This window comes from Corvus moneduloides, chromosome Z (assembly GCF_009650955.1).
Source record: "Corvus moneduloides isolate bCorMon1 chromosome Z, bCorMon1.pri, whole genome shotgun sequence".
In the NCBI taxonomy this organism is placed as follows: domain Eukaryota; kingdom Metazoa; phylum Chordata; class Aves; order Passeriformes; family Corvidae; genus Corvus; species Corvus moneduloides.
The window spans coordinates 41,041,355-41,064,868 of record NC_045511.1 but is presented as its reverse complement, the minus strand read 5'-3'; the positions used below and the strand labels follow the sequence as shown (position 1 = coordinate 41,064,868).

Genomic DNA, 23,514 nt, shown 5'->3' with positions numbered 1-23,514 from the left:
AATCATATATGCATGTAAATGTGTAATTACATACAATTGCTTTCTTCTGCCAGAAAATTTTTCATTAGACTGGAAAAGTGGAAAGTGTTCATGTACTTTTGATATTAATTATTTCTGGTTATGAGAGGCACATGGTGTTTCACATCCCTCCTGATTTTTAGGGTGTCCCTTGCTGAAACAGCACCAAGGTTATTTGTCTGAAAGTCATCAATGATAGAAATAAAAGACTTGAGGAGAGGAGGAAGGATGGAAGTTTAATTTCACTGAATTTGTCCATAGAGAATAATTCAGTTAATATTATGACTTTTAAAATGTGGTATGCTATTGAAAAACTATTTATAAAGCCTTGGTATACACTTAGTACCTGGTATGTAAAATCTGCAGAACTGTGGTTGAATAAAGGAGAGACACCTTCAGTTTGTAAGAACTACAAGGTGTCAGGGCAGGAGCTGGCTCCTTTTCCTCCACTGGCTGCCATTTCAAGAGAGAGAAGATACTGATGGGGAGAAAACTTTCAAGCAACTTTAAAAGGAAAGAAGATGGTACCAATTGCAAAATCTTTTGAAGGGAAAAAAAGTTATCCATAAAATTTCAGGTGCAATGGATTAAAAGATGGAAGAGATTGATAGAAAAATGATTAGAGGAAGCATCTCAGGAAGCAGAAGCTTCTCTCCTTTGTGTATGTACACAAACTACTCCTTTTCCAGATAGCTGTTTCTATTCTTGAAAGTCTTGTTTCTTTCTCTTTTTTCATTTTTTCTTTTTTTTTTTAGTAGCTTGTTTGTTGTTATGCTTTATAAATATACCATGAATTATTCCCAAGTGGATAACAAACCTAATTCTTTTCTGAGCTACACCTTCATAAAACCAATATAATTCTGTCAAAATTAATGGATAGAATAGTACCATTATTTTGCAGAGTGTTAAAAAGAGCCTTGTTCCTGCAAAGGAAGGATATCTGTTTTTCTTTGAGCTTCCTATTATCTATATTAAGCCTCTAGGCTACTTGTTACTTCTATTGTGATTGCTAGTGCGTGTTCCTGTTTAGCACTGGTATTATCTGTTGCATGGTCCAGGGATAGCTTGTTCTGTCTTGGTGTTAAGTGCTGGTGAGATGCAATCAAATTTTGTACCTTCAGACCACCATAAGTGACACAGAAGGGGATGATTCATCAACAACAACTGCTTTAATGGACCTCTTCAGCATCTCAGAGTATTATGTGAATCACATATTACAACGTAATCCTGAAATGTACCATTGAAGAACAAACTGCAAAACCTAAAGAAAAAGAAGGTAGCCAGTCAGTCAGAGAGTGATCTCAGTACTGATTAGAACCAAAGCTTGTTTCCAATTCAGAATTAACAGGTCTTTCTTTGTGCTCCTGACTGGCCTACTGCTAGTACTACACACTGTATCTTGGTTTTTGCAGAACTGTCACAGAACACCATAATGAATAAAATTGGTAGGGACCACACTGGGGTCATCTGGTCCAACTCCTTGCTCAAGCAGGAGCATCCCAGAGCACATGGCACAGGATTGTGTCCAGATGGTTCTTGAATATCTCCAGTGAGGGAGACTCCACAACCTCAGGGCAATCTGTGCCAGTGCTTGATCATCTGTGCAGTACTATGTTCCAGAAATGCTCAGCACTTTCTTTAATCTGTCCTTTGTGGATGTTTGATACACTTATAAGACATTTTTCAAAATCATTGCTTCCCATAGATCTTCACCTCCTTTTCCTTTTCCTCCCATCTTTCTCTCATTTTACTCATGATGTGCGTTAGGGTTAGTTTTCTTTCAAGCCTTACTATTTCCAGCAGGTCACCACCTTCTTGTTGAGATGCTCCTGGTTTCAAATCAAGCACCCCTGAGACATGATTCCTGCTGACATAACTGGGGACTGAAATCCCACAGAGCAGAGGCCAAATTTGATGGATATTTTCTAATATTTTGTCTCTGGAAGTATAGAAGAATAAGAAATAAGGCCTACAGGAAATTTAAAGCATGAAGGATGACAATGAGGTATTCCCTTATGATTGCATGGGCCCAGAAAGAATTCAGATTTTGTTGGTCGTGACAGTTCTCATTAGACAATGCACATTGAAGTAGAGCCATGTGTGGTTTGATTCCTACCATGGGATGAATACTTTGGAGGAGGGTGTCATTTATGGGAGAGTAATATGTGGAAAAATTAAGATTAACCTGAGTAAAATGCATTTTTAAAATATACCTCCTGTGAATAAGTCCTCTATGTTAAAAAATATTCCTAAATCTTGAGAGAGTCTGCTGTAGCAAGGTTCAAAAAATGTGTATTCACAAAACAACTGCAAGGGTCCAGGCTTTGCCTGTGGAAACTTTTAGTCATTTCACCTATCTATAACTTCAGGTGAAAAATACAAATATGATTGGCTCTAGTTATTCATATATTCAGAGACAATGCTGAAGAGTTTTCAAGCTAAGCACCAAAGAGTATATAATCACATCTTGAACAGAAGTTCGTACTTTGCAAGTTCAAATGAACAGCTAAGATTGTTATAGAGGAAAGATGTCATTTTACCGTCTTTACAAATTGGTTAATGAGGTGCCATTGGATAAGTAACTTCCCAAAGGTCACATAAGTCTGTGGAAAAACAATGAACTGAAATTAGTTCTCCAAGGCGCACAGTCTGACAGTGCAACACTGTCTTTATTTCTATTCCCACTGTATTTACTTTATTTAATCTCTGCTGATATTTAAAATTTCCTTTTAAACTTAGAGAATATTAAAAAATCTCTTTAAAAAGCCAAAACCCTTAAATAGCCCTCCCAACCTGTTTTCCTGAATGCTTTTCTGTCCCTTGGGTTACCATAGGAAATCATGTTGTGATCATGTTTAATTGTGTAAGCTCTATTCTCAGCAAAGAAAGTAAACCTTGACATTAGGAAACCTGAGGGGAAAATGTTTAAAAGGGAAGGAGGCATTTCATATTGGAAAGATTTGCATGTGCTCAGCATTAGATAGAGAGCTTTAGAGAAAACACATAAGAGTCTGAGCACTCAGGCTTTTCTGGGTTCCCCACTGGGGAGGTGATACTGCACTTGGTTAATACATTATAAACACAAACTGGCTAGCACTTGCTGAATTTACATTGCACATTAAAAGGTTGAGGTTCCGGAGGGAATTCAGAATTCCTCCTCTTAACGGAACTGCTTTCCTCTGGGGAAAAGTAACAAGCCAGCACTGTGATCAGCAGCAGCATGGAGACAGGAGGTTTCTGCAGTAGTAGGAACACTCCTCGCTCCACTTGTTTAACCCACAAGCTCTGACTCTACTCTCCAATGCTCTGTGTACATGATTGTTTACTATAGATTGCAAGTCTTTTATATGAGATCTTTAAGAAAGGTCTTGTGATAAAAATCAAAATCTGCCCTCCACTATGCAGAATATGCTTTCTTACTGAAAACACAAAAGGTTTTTGAATTGTTTTATTTCTTCAATGTAAGATTTTAATAATAAAACTCTTTGCTATTTTTCTTTCTTATCAGTTTGCTGATAGATTGATGCTTTTGGCATATTTTTTAGAAAGGAGAGCATAATCCTGTTGTCCTAAACCATGTTCTACAACTGACAAGAAAATATTTTTGTTGTACATGAAGCTGTAAAAAACAGATCTAAAAAGAGGACATTGGAGTGGGAGTGTGAAAATTTACATCCCTAAATCCTATATAGCAATCCTGACAACTGCTGTTTTGCTGTTGGCTAACCATCCCAATGCACCCTTTTCAGATGGTTCCCATCTCATACTTTCTACCAGCTGCTGAGCATCCCATCTGCCATGGCCATTGGGATTTTGCTGTCCCTGGGCACTCTCAGTGCTTACCGGTGAGCTTAGTGTTAGACACTCGGTCAAATCAGCAGAGGTTATGTGATTAGGCATCTAAAACCTAAGGTTTTCTGGTAACTCTTCCCTCATGGCTACAGCAGGGTCAGCAGCACATGGCCTTCATCATGCCTCAAGCAAAAATCTCACCCAACTCTAGCAAAGTCAGAAAACTTGGACTTATTTGTGTATAAGGTGAATTTCACCCCTCATCTCCAATTCACTGGTTTGTAAAGCACCTTAAAATAGCTCAGCTGTCAAAGCCAATGTATGAACCCCTCGTCACTATACCAATGTAAATTATTACTTATCTAAAATTTTTAAAGGTGAAAATATATGGCATTGCAAAATGGCATTTGACAGCAAAATGTGACTGCACTGACTGATGTGAGGTTTCAGTCTGCTGTGCTCCTAGAAACAAATGGACTGCTTTCACACATCTCCAGTCTCTAGGTCTGTCTGTGGTTACTACAGTGACTTCTCTTTGTTCTGTACTTGAGTGCTGTAAGAGTCAAGGGCTCATCTGTCATGTGCTATAGATAATCTCAAAAACACCTTAACAGACAAGGTATGAACCCCAGGGCTGTTTATATTCATGAAAACTTTTCCCCCCCGCAGAGGTCACATTGAGTAAGAGAAACTGTGTCATCAAATATGCAGCATACATTGCAACAGGGGTCTGGCATTGCAGGCTTAAGACTTTTTGTGAGTTGTGTCAAGGAGGGCTGTTTTTGTCCTTAGCTTGATGAACAGTTTCAAACGGCCAGCACTCTTGTAGTTCAAATGTAAATGAGAGCACAGGTTACAACTACCCTCACTTCTTTTTACTGAAATAACGAAATGCATTTTCTCTTACCTGACTGCTTAATACCCAGTGAAGAGCTGATATACAGGTTTCATTGTTATAATACGTATACAATAAAATAGACCTAGTAAAATTAAACTGCTGCCTGACAATGACATTGCAGAGGACTGTCTTTCTGTGTTGTAGGCTGCAATATGTGCCTGATACATAATCAGGTCACAGGTTGTATTTGTACCCGTGGCAATAAAGATAATATTTTAAACTGATACAATAACTACTTTTTCCCCAAATATTTTATGATCTAATCAGGAGAACAACCCTAGAAAATATTGTGTGTTTATAATATAGTACTGCTGTTATCAAAATCTATCAGTTTCACCTGAAAATAAGAATAGGTATGTCTAGATATTTGCAGTACACTCCAACATGTCCCATGTCCAGTTTTCCCTCCACTTTAAAAATCCAGAACTTTTGAGTTTTGGATTGGTTCTTTTATTATTTGAAACAATTTTTAAGGCTGCTTCAGTGTAGCTTCTCACAGGAATGCATATTGATATTTGTTTTTTCTTATACTATCACTGTAAATAACTACACAGCCATCACTGCTGCCCTCTAGTTCATTTTTACAGAGTTGAAATCCAAAATGCAAGTACACATCAATTTTGCTAACAAATATTAAGAGACAGCATCTAGCTAAAACTTGTTATGAAGAATTTAATGTGCATGTTTTGCCTCCACACTTGCTTTATTTTGCTAAATAGCCTATGTGGAAAACAATTTACTTATCCATTAAAAAACAGAACAAAACCACCAAAAAAACCCCAAACAAAAAACCCCCAAGAACAACAACAAAAAAACCCCAACCCTGTTCCATTCTGTTTTGGTTTCTGGGGTTCTGTTGTCATTTTATCCTAAAGTGCTGTTTCCTCACATTTGCATCTACCAGCCTTTTTAATGTGATATTCCATTTAAACTGCCTTTTAATTGTATGTGCTGCCTTGGCAGAACATGACTGATGTACTAGCGTTAATTAGGGCTCCAGTCAGCAGCCTATGCCAGCTGGAAACTGAGAAACAAGCGTAAATTATTCTGTCATCAATCAGCTCAAAAATGTTTGAATCACTAATTAGTTTGCAATTTGGGTGACAGTTTATCTGACGCAGGCGGTGTCAGAAACTTCAGATCTTAGATGAATAATTTGCCAGCAACAAGCACATATTCCCTGCTTTTAAATACATGAAGGTTTATCTGCATGTTGAAAGGTGGCTCAGCAGTCTTCATTAACTTCCAACTGGGACTATGTAAATCAGGAATCAGTGTGAGGCACTTCAGTCTGTGGTGGCTTAGCAGATGATATTTAGAAAAAGAAAGCCTCTTTTCTCTCTTTTTTTATTAATAATTCATAAACTGATAGACGAGAATGTTTGGGCTTTAACAGCTTAAAAAAACCACAATGGTTAAAAAAAAGAAGGCAATCACCCCCTTTTACATGAAAATTAGTTGTGCTGCATCTTGCTGTTTAACTGATTTAGTCTCCTCCACTGTCATGTGTCTGGAATGTTAAGCAGTAAGTGATTAGCCCTTGTCCTTTAAAGCAGGATCATTATTGGGGTTTTATTAAATGGCAGACTTGTGTTTCCATTTAAAGGATAAGGGAGGTGGAGGAGGGGAAACAAGAAATTGCTAACAGGAAGCAGAAAAGGTTACCAGTGTCTCAAAAGGAGAAACTATTCAACATTATAAATGCAGTCGAGAGGGTCTTAACATCTGTGTTATTCTTATCTATAAGAGAGATAAGTTTAATATCTTGCAACACATACAACTATTGTGTGGCCCATAGATAAAACAAAACTGTAAAAACAATTGAGGGAGACAGTATTACTGGGTAGAGAGACAGCAATGTGTCTTCTGCCTACTCATCCATCCTTCTGGAACTGAAAGATGGCTTTGATACGGAAAGGTGTAGCAAGAGCAGGGAGAAGAGCTGTAAGCTGGCAGTGGTGCCAAATACAAAAAGCAGTTGAGGATAAGATTCTTAGGTACTCTGTGGCTGGCAAAGGGCATGCTCTCTGCATTCAGAGCTTTGACAAGGTGAGAGAAGCGGGGAATATGATACCGTGTAATTATGATTAGCTAGTGCCATTCTAAGCACAACACAACAGTAGCATGCATGGGAGTGCTGCTGCTAAGTAAGTGTTAACGAAAGGATTTGAAGTAAGAAGTCAATGACAGTTTGGTGACAGTCCTTTTCCCCTCTGTCCCAAGTCCCTCTGCTCTCAAGCTCTATTTTTTATAGCCAGAACAAATCATTCCACAGTATGTCATATTTTAACACCTTATCTACATTGGTTATGAACTTTGCTGAACTTTGTCTACTTTGGTATATTTTTTTCCAATATATCAATTAGACTTATGTAAAATAATTTTGTTTTCAGAAATTTCTAGGAAAATTGAGTATTCTGCTTCAGGGGAGAAAAAAGGCCAACTAACAAAACATATTGGCTTTGTATATGACAAAAATTTTGATTCTTGTGGCTGCTTCACTGAGAATTTTTAGAAGTTACATGCAAAAATGTTTAAGTTCAGAAAAATACACAGTCTACATGACACAGTGTTCGGCACCATTTTAATGAAAAGAAAAAGGCAAGGTTGGTCAAATTGCAATATCGTTAAACAACTTCACATCACCAAAGACCAGGAGAAATTAGATGGAAATACAGTAGATGCGGTCTTTAGAAGTCCCCTGGGTGGGGGATCATGCAAGATTTCACACACTGTTGCATGTAGGCTGTGTCCTGTGAAAAAATCAGTACTGTACTGGGAAGGAGGCTGCAGAAGCCTCGGGCCATCCAGGGTAACCAGTCCTCTCTCCTGTTGACCACCACTTCATCCCCCGTCCAGGCTAAGTACCTCCCATGGATGGTCCCTAATTGTGCTCCTTATTAGCTGAGTGACCAAGTGGCATTCTGAAGGACTGGGAAGTCCTGACTGCTGACTGCGCTACCTGCAATCAGGAGGGAGGGAGCTGCAAATACAAAAAGCCCTATGTAACAATACACAGCCTAGGAGATTTGGTTTTCGAGGTATCAGATCAAGCACTCAACACGAATGGCACTTCTGACTTTAATCACTCTGTCTCAACTCTCTGTCAGCACAATGCTGGAAAAATAAATTCCTGTTTTTCAAGCACTTTCATGAACTATATAAGCACATGCAGAAATTAATGAGCCTGTCTTTAGAGGGAAGTTTGAATAGCGGAAAATAAACAAAGGTTTGGACTGCACACTGCAGCATGAAGATAAAGCAAAATAGTGAATAACAGCTTACTCTGCAGGCTCTCCTCCATCTATACATTGAGTAAGGCTGTGGTCTGCATAGGGACAAAATAATGGAGCTACATGGGAATTTCTTTTGACAAAAACTTTTTGCTTGTTTCTTTGTTTTGGCAGAAAATAGCCGTTTCTCAAAACTGCAACTTTTTATGGAAAAAAGTTCATATGAATGATGATTTTGTCAATAGGACTTCGATGGCCCAGAGGAGAATTTCTTGTCTAAAGGTAAGCTGGAGAGTGATAAACCCACAGAGGTAGACCAACTCCAGAACTGCTACCAGCTTGATGGTAAAGCACCACTAAATCCAGTACTACCATAAAAAAATTCAGCTGTCTTGTAGGAGTAGATGATGGCTGGAGGTCATGCATCTGGCAACAGCCCTCCTTCTTCTGCATCACATACCTTTCTTGTTATGTCCTGCTTAATACAAGCAGAAATTATGCTACTTCTGCACTTTCTTGACACTTCCCATCTTGCCTTCCACATCCCAGAGGAGATCTGAGGTAATTCAAGTGCTGGAAGTATGTTTCTTCTCTTTCTCTCACTGCTTTTATTTCAAAAGGTCTATTCTTTATTCCTAAATGGAATTTAAATGCAGCAGTGTTTTACTAATAAATAGCATTGCTGGACCCTAGAAATCTTTTTGACGCTATAAAGCAAATGGACACAAGAGCAACTGTTGAGATCACATTAATACTGTCATGTCTCCTCTTTTGACTGAATCTTCAACCTTAATACAGAAAGTACACATGTATATGCACGTGCCTAGTCTGTAGACACTGTCGGAGTGTAAAACTGCAAACTCCATGAGATGCCTAACAAAAAAAAATCACCAAATCAGTTTAAGCTAGTACCTATGGACTAAATATTTATCTATCACAGTATTGACAAAAGACTCCAAAAATCACTGTCCTACTCAATATACAGAGTCTCTGTTCTCAGCTCTCTACAAATTAAATAGATGTGAAAGATGACTGATGAGAAGAAAAACTGTTTCTTCTTCAAAAAGGAAAATGGCAGCCAATACTTAGAGAAAACTACTTGTATAAAGTTGCACTGGAAGCCTTTGACAGCATTGGCAGCTGAGCAGCTATACAGTGAATCCTAGCTTAAGGCTTTAAGCTCTTGATCTTTTTATTTGCATGAGTTGCAGATAATTTCTCCATGATCATGTTGTATTTTCTTTTAGATGATTACAGACCTTTTATAAGTCTGATTTCAGCTTCTCTGAGTTTAACTTATCTTAAAGACGAATTATGTTTGTCTGTGTTAAAGAGATCTTTGGACCATGGACAGGTGCTTTGTCTTTAAATGCTCACTGAGCTGTAGAAAAATAAGAAATGAGAGAGGTACTTCAGTTTTTTTTTTTTTAATGTGTAAGTTGAAGTAAAAAAATCCATAATTCTGCTGCTGTTGGAAGCTGGTCTCAGAGAAGGCATACTGCAAATGGAGGAAGGGTCTGAGTACTAGCTCTGTGTGGCTCAGCTGGAAGGAATCAATTCCCAGAGACGACACTGTTATCTCAGGACTTGGTGCTGCACAACACTATCATGACATCAAGGAAGAAGAATGAGCTAAAATAATAAAAACAGATTGATTGGTATCACAGAGAAAAAATCCTGCTATGTCTTTTCTTGATGCCTCCTTAGAAGTTCCTTTAAATACTACGAGGCATTTTAGAAATTCTTTGATTTTGTTTTTGGGCTAGGGTTTGTTTGGTATTTTTCTGTTCAATGCAATTATGTTTGTCATAAGTTGCTGTTGTGAAAGGATGGAACCTTTACTGTTGTCCATCAGCTGGCATGCTTTGTCACTGTTGAGGGAGAGGTGTGCCAGGAAAAGGGTTAGCATTTGTTTGCGCATTACTGGTACTGATGTGATTAGTGAAGAGAACACCTCAAACAGTTTTTGAAACTATTTTTTCAGAATAGGGTAAGGTTTTTTCAAACCAAATACATTCCAAAGGGAATACCATACGTGGAGTTTTCTCTCCTAGTTTGTTCTCTTGATTCCTTCCATTTCATACATCTTAATAGAAAGAGTCAATGAGAAAGAAAGATGAGGCTGAAGAAGTCCTTAAACTCAAGTGAATATCCTTAAAGAAAACTTGTTCAGAGACTGTTATGTAGACCTCAAGATAGAGAATGAGCCAAGATGGGAAATGTTTAGGGTAAAAATCATACTACTCAACAGACTGTTACCAGTGAAAGACTAGTGAAGACTGAAAAGGGGCCATGGGTCTGGATGAGCACTTGCTTAACTTTAGATGTTCATAGAATCAATTAGGTTGGAAAAGACCTCTAAGATCATCAAGTCCAACCTTTGCCCAAACACCACCTTGTCAACTAGACCATGGCACCAAGTGCCACATCCAGTCTTTCCTTAAGCAGCTCCAGGGAAAGTGACTCCACCACCTCCCTAAGCATCCCATTCCAATGTCTAATCACCCTTTCTTTGAAGAAATTTCTCCCAGTGTCCAACCTGAACCTCTCCTGACACAGTTTAAGACTGTGTCCTCTTACCCTGTTGCTGGATGTCTGGGAGAAGAGGCCAAATCCCACGTGGTAAAAACCTCCTTTTAGTGATTGTAGGGAGCAGTAAGGTCCCCACTCAGTCTCTCTTTCTTTCCAGGCTAAACAACAACAGCTCCCTCAGCCATTCCTCACAGGGCTTGTGCTCCAAACCCTTTGCCAACCTTGCTGTGATTCTCTGGATGCACTCCAGCCCCACAGTGTCCTTACAGTGATGGGCCCAGAATTGAACACAGCACTTGAGGTGTGGCCTCACCAGCGCAGAGTATAGAGGGACAATCCCTGCCCTGGTTCTGCTGGCCACACTATTGCTGATACAGGCCAGGATGCCATTGGCCTTCTTGGCCACCTGGGCACACTGCTGGATCATGCTCAGCTGCTGTCACCAGCACCCCCAGGTCCTTTTTCACTGGGCAGCTTTCCAGACACTCTACGCCCAGCCTGTAGCACTGTCTGGGTTTTTTGTGATTGAAGTGCAGTGGCACTGGTACTTCATACCATTGCTCTTGGCACCTCAATCCAGCCTCTCCAGGTCCCTCTGCAGGGTCTTCCAATTCTCCAGGAGATCAATACTCCCACACAATTTGGTGTCATCTGTGAATTTACTGAGGGCACAGTTGATCCCCTCATCCTGACCATAAATAAAGACATTGAACAGGACCGGGACCAATGCTGATCCCTGGGGGACACCCCTAGTGATTTGATGACAACTGGATGTAGCACCATTCATCACTGGTCTGTGGGCCCAGCCATCCAGCCAGTTCTTAACCCAGCAAAGGGTACACCTGTCCAAGCCATGGCCTGCCAGTTTTTCCAGGAGAATGCCATGAGAGATGGTATTGAAGGCTTTACTGAAATTCAGGTAGGCATATCCACAGCATTTCCCTCATCCACTGAGCCAGTCACCCAGTCAAAAAAGGAGATCACGTTGGCCAGGCAGGACCTGCCTTTCCTAAAGCCCTGCTGTATGGGCCTGATCCCCTGGGTGTCCTGTATGTGCTGTGTGATAGCCCTCAAGATGATCTGCTCCATAACCTTGTCAGGCATCAGGGTCAGGCTGACTTTTCTGCCTGTAGTTCCCTGGATCTTCCTTCTGGCCCTTTTTGTGAATGGGCATCACACTGGACAACTTCCACTCATCTGGGACCTCTCCAGTTAACCAGGACTGATGACAAGACATGAAAAGCAGCTGAGTGGCCTGTTCCACCAGCTCCTTCATCACCCTAGGATGAAGCCCATCTGGCCCCATAGACTAGTGGGCATCTAAGTGGCACAGCAGTCACTAATTACTTCCTCATAGATTACAGTGGCTCTCTTCTGCTCCCCATCCCTGCCTTCCAGCTCAAGGAGCCAGCTGCTCTGGGCATAACTAGTCTTACTTTTGAAGAATGAGGCAAAGAAGGCAATAAGTATCTCAGCCTTTTCCTCATCTTTGGTGACTATATTTCCCTCTTTGTCCAATAAAGAATGGAGGTTTACCTTGGCCCTCCTTTTGTTTTTAATGTATTTTAAAAAACTGGTGCAACCAATAGTGACCAGATTAAGTTTCAGCAAAATTTTTGCATTTCTAGTTTTATTTCTAGATGACCTAACAACATCCTTATACACTTCCTGACTTATCTGCCCCTTTCTCCAGTGGTGATATGCCCTCTTTTTTTCCCTGAGTTCCTATGAAAGCTCAGTGCTCAGCCAGGCCAGTTGTCTTCCCTGCCATCTGTTGACCCATAGGAGTAGCTTGCTCCTGAAACTTCAAGATCTCTTTTTTAAAGTATGTCCAGCCTTCTTGACCCGCTTTTAAGGGCTGCTTTTGAACACTCCCTCTGAGCCAGTGTCCTGAGTAGGCTAAAGTCTGTACTCTGGAAGTCCAGGGTAGAAGTTGTGTTGCCCTTGAGGAACCTCCTAGACTTCTTCCTCTCTTCTGTGGTGAGTTTCTAGTAGACATTTGGCCAATGAAATGAAGGCTGACTAACATGAAACATCAGCCAGCTGATTGTAGAATAGTTCATCCACCTCCTCATCCTGGTTGGGTGGTCTATATCAGACTCCCACCAGGATACCTGCCTTTTTGGCTTTCCCCCTCATTGCCACCCATAGGCACTCAACCTTCTCATCACTATCCTTGAGCTCTGTACAGTCAAAACACTTCCTAATGTACAGAGCCGCCTCACCACCTCTCCTTCCTTGTCTGTCCCTTCTGAAGGGCTTGTAGCCATCCAGTGCAGCACTCTGGTCATCCCACCACATTTCCGTCATTGCTTTCCTGCTGCACAGTGGCCTCCAGCTCCTCCTGTTTGTTACCCATACTGTGTGCATTGGTGTAGATGCACTTCAGCTGGGCTACTGATTTTACCCCTAACCCTGGCATCCCACCCCTAGGCCCATCTTCAGTGAGCCTGGTCTTAGTCCCATCCCCCTTCAAGCTGAGTGCTTCAAGTAGAAACCTGCATGCTGTGGAGGTCCTTGCTGGTTGGTGGGAAATAATAAGCATCTACAGAGTTGTCAAGTGGCTATGTTGTCCATACCTCCCTACTGATTACAGAGGAGCTGGGTTCAGCATGCTCCTAATGTGAAAGAAAAGCCTCCTTGGAAGTCTGGTCTTCTCTGCTTCCTGATAATTTGCTGTTTATGGAGAGAAAGGGTAATTAACACTATTTTTCCCTCCATCCCTCTCACCCTAGAGGACAAGTTGCAGGACATATTAACCACAGAACTAGTCTGCAAAATTTGGTAAGTGCCCTGCCTCTTCAGACAATCTTGTATCACTGCTACCATGTTCCTACACCTGCTTGGTGGTAGTGGAGTGATGACTTTCTTTTAATTTTTCTTCAGACTTTTTAGGATAAAAGGAACTGTTCTGTACCTCTTCCTGATGATGGCTTCTTCCAGGTGAAGATGGGTGAATGGCTAGTAACTGGTCTGTCTCTAGCTCCTTTAAGTTGGTATGGAGCATTTTCCTTTCAAGGAAGTCTTGAGATATCCTAAAGCACTTGTAAACTAAATTTCGTAGTGCTAAAGGAGCAGTTGGTTTTCTTTCAGGGATACAATGTATTTTAGAAAATACTTTCAGTGTCTAACACATTTTGGTTTTCTTAAGTTGGATATTTATTAGCTATAATTGTTCATAATTCACTAATACTTAACAAGATATACTCCTGGAAACCTTTTAATCAACTACCAACACTTTGGTCATGATGGGTCAATTTTAACGGCTGATGTTCTTACAGTTTTTATGACCTCTCTATCATCACTCATTCAGAACACTTTCTAGCAGATTTTCCTCACTTACCCTTACGCTCTTTGGTTAGAGTGTTTAATGCCATGGGGGTGATCTTTCTAAGTGCGCTTCTTCTCTACCCTGTTTAAATTCTGACGCACATCCACTGCATCCTGCTCAAGTAGATGAGAATTATTGATTGTACAATATTATAACTTACTTTGTGTAAAAACAAAAGAGAAATCTGTGTCTTTAGTGCCCTCTCTACCCCTCCAGGTTTGAAATATTTGTAGGTTTTTAAGTGAGAAATGGAGATTTCTGAACTACAGATATATTTCCAGTATTTCAGTGTTAATCTAACCTACTGGTATGGGTTTTTTATGACCAACTCTTGCTTTATCAGCATGGTTATCAAAACCAGCTTCTCACAATACTCCTGATGCAGTAGAAACTGGGGTGAAATTTGGGAATATATTTATTGGATATGTTGGGTGGAGCTTATTACACTTTTCAACATAACAAGATTAAACCTAGGGCACTTAATATTGAGAAATTATATTCAAAGTGTGATTTCTATGTTATTTTTGTCAGGAAAATATATATTATTTCCATTTCATACAGTCCACTGTACTTCTCTTAGAATGAGACAAACCTGAAAAATGTAGATAGATTTTGTTACAGGCACAATGTAGAAGAAAGTTCTTTTAGAACTTATCATAGTCTCCTTAATGTCTTTCAGTACTGAGTCTTTCCTTGAGCTATCATGAAAATTACAAATGTTCCTCTTTTTCTGTAATTCTGAGATAGTATCATTGCTGATGACGCTTTCCCTTCTCTACTTACTGTGGCAGGGGATGAAGTGACTCAATTTGTAAAAAGTTAGCAGGTTCTCCATCTTCTGGAGTTGTATCTCATCAGCAGGTAATGAAGTCAAGATCCTTCCTCCTACCTACTTCTACCTCATCTGGTTTTAAAAACTCAGCGTGGACTATTTTGGAAAATGTTAGCACAGTGCTCTGTTCCTCTGAGCCCCATTCATGGCATCTAGTACATCATATAAAAGCAATTAGAAACTATTTTTCCACTAGTTTTGAAAAGGCTTTTGCATCTTGATATATGTTATCACTGATTACATTCTACTGTGCTGGAGCTGCTTGGAAATACCTGGTGTTAGATGTAAATTCTTCATTATATAGACCTAATATTTTTTTCTGTTAACGCTGCTTTCATCCTTTTACTTTCAAAGGATAAAGCAGGATTATGGAATAGAACTTCCTAAAACTGTGTAGTTTATACATTTGTATCATTCTGGATGTTGTATGGCAGCCTGTTGACTTTTCACAAGGCTCAACTGAGCAAGTGGCACAGCATTTCTAACATACTTAATCTGGAAGTCAGGAATGTAGTCTAATATGCTTTTTCCTTGTGGTTTTGTTCAATGTGCCTTTAATCATTAAAGAGATGATTGATGACTTCAGAAAAATATATGCATTTTACACTAATACATACAATTTGGGCTGTGATTTTATTCTTGCATCCTATTTAGAAGGTAATAAAACCAAAAGCAAAGAGGAAAGATTCATCTTGTCTTTCTAGCATCAGATTATCATAAGGTGCAACTCAGCCCACCTTAGCAGTAATTTAGACACTATGTGAAGGTCTGGTTCCCATTTTAAAAGGTTTGAAAACCATCATGGGGGAAGGAGGTAGTTATGACTGGGTTGGCTTGATCAGTTGGGTGAACCATTCAGCAGCAAACTTCAGGTTTAGGAAAATAAAATATAAGGTATCATGAAGCTCGGAGTGGGAAATAAGTTAAAATAGTAGAAATTATGTAACTAGAACTGAAAATCCTTGTATGAACACTGTATGTATTAGGACCTTATGAAGAACCCAGAGAAGTGTAGGAAAGCTGGTGAAGCCACAGAAATTCATAATCAAGGCTGAAATTCTCAAAGCAGTACAATGGATTTTAAAAAAAGGATTTGAGAGGATTTTTAGTAGCACTTCTGTGGATAAACTTCCTGCAGTATTTGAAAATCTTAATCTAATTTTCTGAAGTTGGATAAACAATGACCAGAATAAGATATAAGAATAGCCTATATTTTCACATATGATGATATATACTAGATGAAAACACCAAGATGGACTAAATCCATAATGAGGAATAAGATGATGACATTCAAAACAGAGAAAAAGAGATTTTTATTATTTTTTATTCAGACAATGAGATATAGTTCAGCCATAAAATTTTATTACCCTCTCCATTGGAGCTTCAGCCATTTATCACAAGATTTTTAAAACTAGTTAGGATAAAATACTAGAAAATATACTGCTGGGATCCTTCCTGCAGTAAGGAAGGAGTAAAGAGTGATATATTCACTTTTTGTGGTAGCCAAAACTTCATTCACCTAATGCCTGAGTGCTTTTTCAAACACTGTAACTTATTTCTCTGATAATAAAAATAAATGAAAAGAGTAATTGTAATGAGCTGACCCTGGCTGGATGCCAGGTGTTGCAGTGGGGATCCTGCAACATGCATATACCAAACCAGGAGTCCCGTGGAAAGGAAATATATATGGACAGACAGATTCTTGATAGCTGTTTCAGAGAGATGTTTATTTCTCCAGCCGCATGGCCGGGGCTCTGCCCAGGAACTGTTCCAGTCACGGGACCAAGGGTCCTTCTGCCCGCGCAGGGAACACAAACCAACCAATGGGAACGAGGCTGAGCAGGGGCAGGGAAGCCCCGTGTCTGTGCCCTCAGGGCCCCTCTCCCAGGGCTACACGGCGGGGGAGGGACCCCAACACCTCACCCGTTTTATTTTAATAAAAGGAGAATGAAAACAACTGGATAAACATAACAAGAACAGTTTCAAGACAAAACAAGCCACCCTCCTGAGTCTTTAAATGTCCAAACAGATTCTCTGGAACATCTTAGGGCTGACAGAAAGGAGACAGAACTCTCTGAGCATGCTTTGTGGGGAAACTGAGGCAGGAGAGGGTTTAACTTCTTCCCTTCCCCTTTTCATCCCCCACTCGGCATTGGAAAGGGATTTTTGGGGAAACAATTGGCAAAGGCATGGTTTTGTAAGGGAAACCATGGGTGAAAAAACGGATTGGGAATACACTGGGGGTAACAGGACATAGGATAAAGGGAAAGGTGGGATTAGGAAAGGGAGACTGTAGGGGGGACTTACAATAGAGATACTGTCTAACATGACTACGATTTTTAGCATATATACTGCCTTTTACATCAACACCATCAGGCCCAGTGACCTGCGATGCTTGTAACCCTTTTCTACCTCGTATAATTTTGAATTCCACGACTTCTCCATCTCCCAAGCTTGGGATGCATTTTTCAGGGTTATTCTTTTTAATAGCAGTTCTATGCACGAATATGTCTTGCTGGTTGTCACACCTTGTTATAAAACCATAATTTTGCTTAACATTATACCATTTTACTATCCCTAAGATCTTAGTTACTATGATCTTTTCCTTTCTCCGAGTGGCTGCTGTTTTCTGTCTCGCTGCGTTTTTGCTCTCTCTTTCGGTCGCTCCCGTGTTGGAATTGTCGGGGCTGCTGGTGCCTGCGCGCTCTTCCCGGGGTCGCGTTCGGGGCTGCGCGGGCCGGGCCGGGCCGCGCCGCTCAGTTCTCCATGCGTCGCCTCCTCTGGTCGCAGCTTCGCTGCCGATGCCGGGCGCTGCACCCACGTCTCGGCCGGGCCCCCGAGCGACGACCCCCCGTGCCCTGCTCCAGCGCGCGTCTCAGCTGGGCGCGGCTCCGTTCTACCGCCGCTGCCGCCGCCCGCGTGCCGCCCCTCTCGGCCGGGCGTTCACGGGGCTCGCTCCGCCACGCGCTGCACAGGGCCGGGCGGGCACCACCGGGTCCCGCCGCTCCCGCCGCGCCTCGCTCCGCCACCGACGCTGCGGCGGGAGCGGCGGGACCCGGTGGTGCCCGGGAACTGCCTCGCTGCTGCTCGCAGAGCGCTCGGTGCACGTGGCCTGGGCCGCACGGTCCCTGCGCCAGGCTTCCCTTCGCCAGGACACAGCTGACATTGCTCAACAGTCTTGGTAACTAAATAATATTCACGAAAATATTCTTCCATCGGCATATATTTTGACTCCAGTATTAACTGTGTCCAAACGGTTTTCCAAAAGCCCTTGGTAAGAATTAAATCCCAAGAAACATAGAAAAAGTTCTTAAACAACCATGCCAGGAAGTGTTTCAGTTCTTTTTGAGCTTGAATCAAGCTAAAATTCACAAATCGTTGTTCAAGAATCATTTTAAGTTTAAGATAAATGTCCATATGCGGCTCTGAGAGCCAAGAGTCTTCCCACGGTTCCTCCATAGTTTAGATACGGAATAGCAAAGCAAAACCAAGAAGAGGAATCCAAAGTTTCCAGGGTTTACTCACACAAATCAGTCGCTTAGGGATCGGGGATCGTTCTGCTCTCAATTCTCCACCATTATGTTGCAGTGGGGATCCTGCAACATTCATATACCAAACCAGGCGTCCCGTGGAAAGGAAATATATATGGACAGACAGATTCTTGCTAGATGTTTCAGAGATGTTTATTTCTCCAGCCGCATGGCCGGGGCTCTGCCCAGGAACTGTCACAGTCACGGGACCAAGGGTCCTTCTGCCCGCGCAGGGAACACAAACCAACCAATGGGAACGAGGCTGAGCAGGGACAGGGAAACCCCGTGTCTGTGCCCTCAGGGCCCCTCTCCCAGGGCTACACGGCAGGGGAGGGACCCCAACAGCCAGGCATCCACCAAACTGCTCTATTCCTCCCCTCTGCAACTGGATGGGGAGAGAAAGTATAATGAAGGGTTCATGAGTTGAGATGAGGGCAGCACTCACCAAATACTGTCACGGGCAAAACATGCTGGAATTAGAGATATTAATTGAATTTATTACTAACAAAATCAGAGCAGGATAATGAGAAGTAAAAATGGATGCTAAAAACACCTTCCCCCACCCCTACCTCCTTCCCACCTCTTCCTCCCACCCCCAGTGGTGCAGGGAGACAGGGAATGGGGGTTATGGTCAGTTCATCACAAGTTTCTCCCACTGCTCAAGAAGGGGAGTCTTTCCCCATCTCCAGTGTCTTCTCCTACAAGAGAGAGTTCTTCATGAAATTTCCTGTGTGAGTCCATTCCATGGGAAACAGTTATCCACAAAATGCTTCAACGTGTGTCACTCTTCCACAGGATACAGTCCTTCCAGGAAACCTGCTCCAGCATGGGCTCCTCTCTCCACAGGTCTGCAGGTCCCTGCCAGGAGCCTGCTGCAGCACAGACCTCCCATGGCGTCACAGCCTCCTCTCAGGCATCCACCTGCTCCAGTGTGGGGCTCCTCCGTGGGCTGTAGATGGATCTCTGCATGCCCATGATCCTCCATCCATGGGCTGCCTCTGCATGCATCTGCCTCCAGGGGCACAGCTGCTTCACCATGGTCTGCACCACAGGTTGCAGGGGAATCTCAGCGCTGGCTCAGCTCTGGAGCACCTCCTGTTCCTCCTTCTGCACTGACCTTGGTGTCTGTAGAGTTGTTCCTCTCACATATTCTTACTTGGTCTTCTCTGGCCACAATTGCAACTGCCCAACTTTTTCTTCATGTTAAATGTGTTATCACAGAAGCATTACCACCATTTCTAATTGGCACAGCCCTGGCCAGTAGAACATTCATCATGGAGCCAGCTGGCGTTGGCTTTTCTGGACACAGAGGAAGCCTCTGGCAACTTCTTACAGAAGCTATCCCTGCAGTCACCCTGCCACAAAAACCTGGCCATGAAAACCTAATATAATTATTTATTATTTTTTTAATACTATTTTATTTAGTGTAATTATAAGTGTATGCCAAACTTTCTTTCAGTTTTGGCTCAGATGGCCAACATATTTGTGCCCATTTGCTCCACAGTAGGCCATTGAAATCCTTTAAAATGGATCTGACTGAAATGGAAGAAACTTTAAATATATCTTGGAAGGTTCATGTATTTGGAGTCAGAAGCACCAAGAGAAGAAACTGGAACTTGGTTCAAGATAAATATCTGAGCAAATACATAGCAATGTATCCTGGTCCCTAGGGTGTAATTTCCTCTCCTCTTGTAGGTGGGGTTGTAAATATATCAGAATATAACCATACTTTCTTCGACCTTGTGTTTATGTTTCTATCATCTCTAGAAGCAACTGTATTAAGGCTTCATAGGTTTTTTTCTCCACTGTGGGAGACTTTCTTTTTCCTATAGCTATGCCTGGATATTTAACTACAGGCAATAGCATAATGAGTCCAAGAAAATGACTATTGAATTTCAGAAAGACACTTAGGTACTTCACATAGCAAATGTCTCTGCTGGGCTATGGTCTACTATTTCTAAAGTTCAAGGGGAAGAAAAATAACTAAGAATTGTACCTTTGATTTTTGAAGAGCTGCAGCAAGTTTAATCCTTAAAGCTTGAAAGAGCTTTCTGTAAATCAGCCAATTTGTTGAAAAGCCCTACCATGAATATTTACAGACAAATCACTATATGAAAATTACTGTGCCCCACTGAAATCCATAATGAAGTTATCATTGAAAAACCGTGGTTGTTCAGCCATGCTGATGATTATTTCTAGTGTGATCAGGTAGGGCTGGCCTGTGTAGAGCTTTATGCAGGCATTTGATTCAGGTATTGAACACCCAATCTACTGAAACTATTGAAGACAGATGGCTGTTATCTTTTTTTTCTTTTTTCTTCTTTTTTTTTTTACTTTTTTTTTTTTTGGTGGTTATCTTATAAGGGCGATATTGTACTAAGTCCAGTTTCATCTCTTAGAGTTATATTGATGTATTGGTCAGACGGGCATTTTCGGCACTGCAAGCACTGCACAAGAGAATGCCTGCTAGTGTTTTCTCTGGTCTTATCATTATTGCAGGTATGCAGCTCAGCCATTAGTCAAAAATATAAAGAACTCATTCTGACAGTAATGTGTTTTGACTTCATAAAACTAAAGCATCTGTAGGTTGCAGGAGTCTTAACTTCTGATATGGAAAAAAATCTATTTCTCAATTTTTCAAAGGCTTATAAGTTGACTAGATATTTCAGATTGATGTATATGATATAAAAACTTTGTTGTCTTTTTCTAACAAAGAAACAGAAAAACTAATTGAAGAAAAGAAGACATTTGGGTGTAGCCTACAAAGAAATCCTGCTTGCAGGCAGAATTAATTGGCAGAATACTTCATGATGTGCCAATACATTCAGATGCAGCAAAGTGCTCCATTCTGGTAAAGCTCTGCCACATTTCCTGTGCTTTCCCTGTCTGCAAAAAACCCCACTTGATGCCATAATGATTTTCATTTAGTTTATATTTTTAAACAATAGATTATCATGCAATTTCTAGAAGTGAGAGAAAATTATTCCAGGGCATGTATTTCATTTTAAGGATACAAAGTGAATTGTAGTCTGGAATTGCATGCTACTCTATAGTAGAAGCTGTTCGGCATTTCTCTGACTTCAGCCCAGAGAATCTAAAATTTTCAAATCATTTTGTAAAACAAAAGGAACCTTTGTTTACTGGAGATACAGGGCTGACATTTCTCTACCTATAGCTGCACATTCACATTCATTGTGGCAAATGCAGCAATTGCTTATTTATAGTACTGATAATCAGCAAGGTAATAACTGTGGCTTTACCCCTTTAGTGTAACTTAAGGCAGTTGAGAAACCTATCCCATATAATTAGACTTTTGGCTTTAGAGACAAAAGCCCTTCATACTTCATTTTGGGTATCACTTCCCATGATTCTCTTTTTCTTGTTGTTATTGCAAACTTAACTTTTGAAATACTCAGAGCAAAAATTTCTATGCCATGAGGTAAACAACCTATATGCTGATTATTTCAAAATCGCTTAAAGGGTGTGGCTGTCCAGGCTTCATTTCTGACTTCCTCATTCGAAAATATTATCAATCCTACTCTAAGACGTCCAGCCGAGGAATGGGAATCTTTTTATTAAATGTACACTCATTTTAGGTATCTAATTTAAAACTATATGGCTAGCTTTTTTGGCATAATTATCATTTTCTACCATTTAATAGATTCAGAGGATTGGATCACTGACCTCACTTAAGCTGTGAATGCTCAGCACTTTGAAAATCATTCAATATAGTCTTAAAATGCCACCCATAAAAGAGCAATGCACAATTAATGTCTGCCTATGAAAACTTTGGTTTATAACTTGTCTGAAACAGCAAAGATGCTGCAGCAGTGACAGGATGTCTTGGAAATATAAATACTGACACAGCACTGCTTTCAAAGCTATGCTGTCTTTAGTCTTCCATTAGCCCTATCCTCTAGCCCTTCCGCTAGCTCATTTCAGTGGCACCCCCAAACTCCCGCAACAGATAAGAGAGAGGTCCCATCAGCATCCTCTCTGTTACTTGACAACTGGAGTAATATGCCCAAATCAAGCTTTTGCTTTATACTGAGGGAGAATGAGGTAAAAATAAATGTAGGGTTATTTAATAACTATGTTTGAATGACCTAAATTGAAAGTACTTTTAATGTTGATATTTCTTTACTTTTGTGTGCTCATAATCCCACCAATCATTCTTTCAGTGAGTACTTTATATGAAATTTTCAGAAGTTTTAAAAAGCATTCTAAAGCATTTACTCCTCTGTCCTTTCTGTCCCTAAAAATCACATGGTATCAAAGAGAGATATGAGAAGCATTGCCTTCCTGGACCTATATCACGGGATCCAAGGGGCAGCAATAGCCATTACACCTGCTGTACTTGCAGGCAGTGAGGGTATTTTGGATCTGATGTGGACCTCAGGGAATTTGAGCAGGCACAGTGCCTTCTGGCTTTCTGAGTCCTGTCACAACCACTCCAGCTTGTTTTTTTCAGTTCTACCACTTAACTGTCATTGTTACATTCTTCCTCTTGGCCTAGTTACTTTCAAATCCTGTGGATGCTCCTCCTCATTGCAGGGCATCATACCCACTGTTCCTTACAGTGTTTTCTGCAAAACAGTCTCTACTGTTCTGCATTTTTTCCCCAAAAATCTCTTATCTGTATTGTTGCGGTCCCTTCTGCTCTGTCCTGGCCAGCTAGCAGCACTGACTGTGTTTCCAAAGCTCTCAGTGAAGTCTCCATCTCTATTTTCCTTGACTCCATTTCTTAGTCCTAGGAGACTGAGCTACAAGAGCCTTGAGAGTCTTGAATATCTGGTAAATGCCTCAAGGATCAGTGGGTTTTGGGAATCGACTTCTGACATGGAAAAAAATCTTCTCAGTGCACATTTTTCAATTTTTCAAAGGCTTCAAAGCCTTATATGGTGACTAGAAATATTGCAGAAATTTCTCTGCAGAAGTTAGAAAGTGTGATTTCAGTGCAAACAATTCCAACTGCTGTATTTCAAGGAGTTCACTCAAAGTATTGGTTTTTTAGAGTTACCTGAAATAATAATTTTTAAAGCAAGCAAAATATTTTTTCAGAACCAGCCAAAACATTTTGTCTAAACTTGCAAAAAAAATCATATTGAGGTGGCTAATAGCAAAGTAGAACTTCAGTGCCAAATTGGATGATATTATCAACATGATTTTATTCTAAGAAGTATTAAATAACTCTAACAATAGGAAAGTGTAATATGAGCTCTCTCACTCTTTTATCTCATTACTATGATGTGATTGTGTCCATGGATTTACTGATAGAAACAGGAAGGAAGAGGCAGTTGGATAAATGGCATCCTATCACTCACCAGGCTGGGATTTGGTCCATACTG

At 40.8% G+C, this 23,514-nt stretch overlaps 1 long non-coding RNA gene across 1 annotated transcript; it reads left to right on the top strand.

The window, feature by feature from the left end:
- Window positions 1-7,635: 7,635 nt before the first annotated feature.
- On the top strand, window positions 7,636-18,696 carry LOC116438595. Its single transcript, XR_004237835.1, has 3 exons — window positions 7,636-7,647; window positions 16,357-16,360; window positions 18,605-18,696. It is a non-coding gene; the product is annotated as an uncharacterized LOC116438595 (long non-coding RNA).
- Window positions 18,697-23,514: the final 4,818 nt, after the last annotated feature.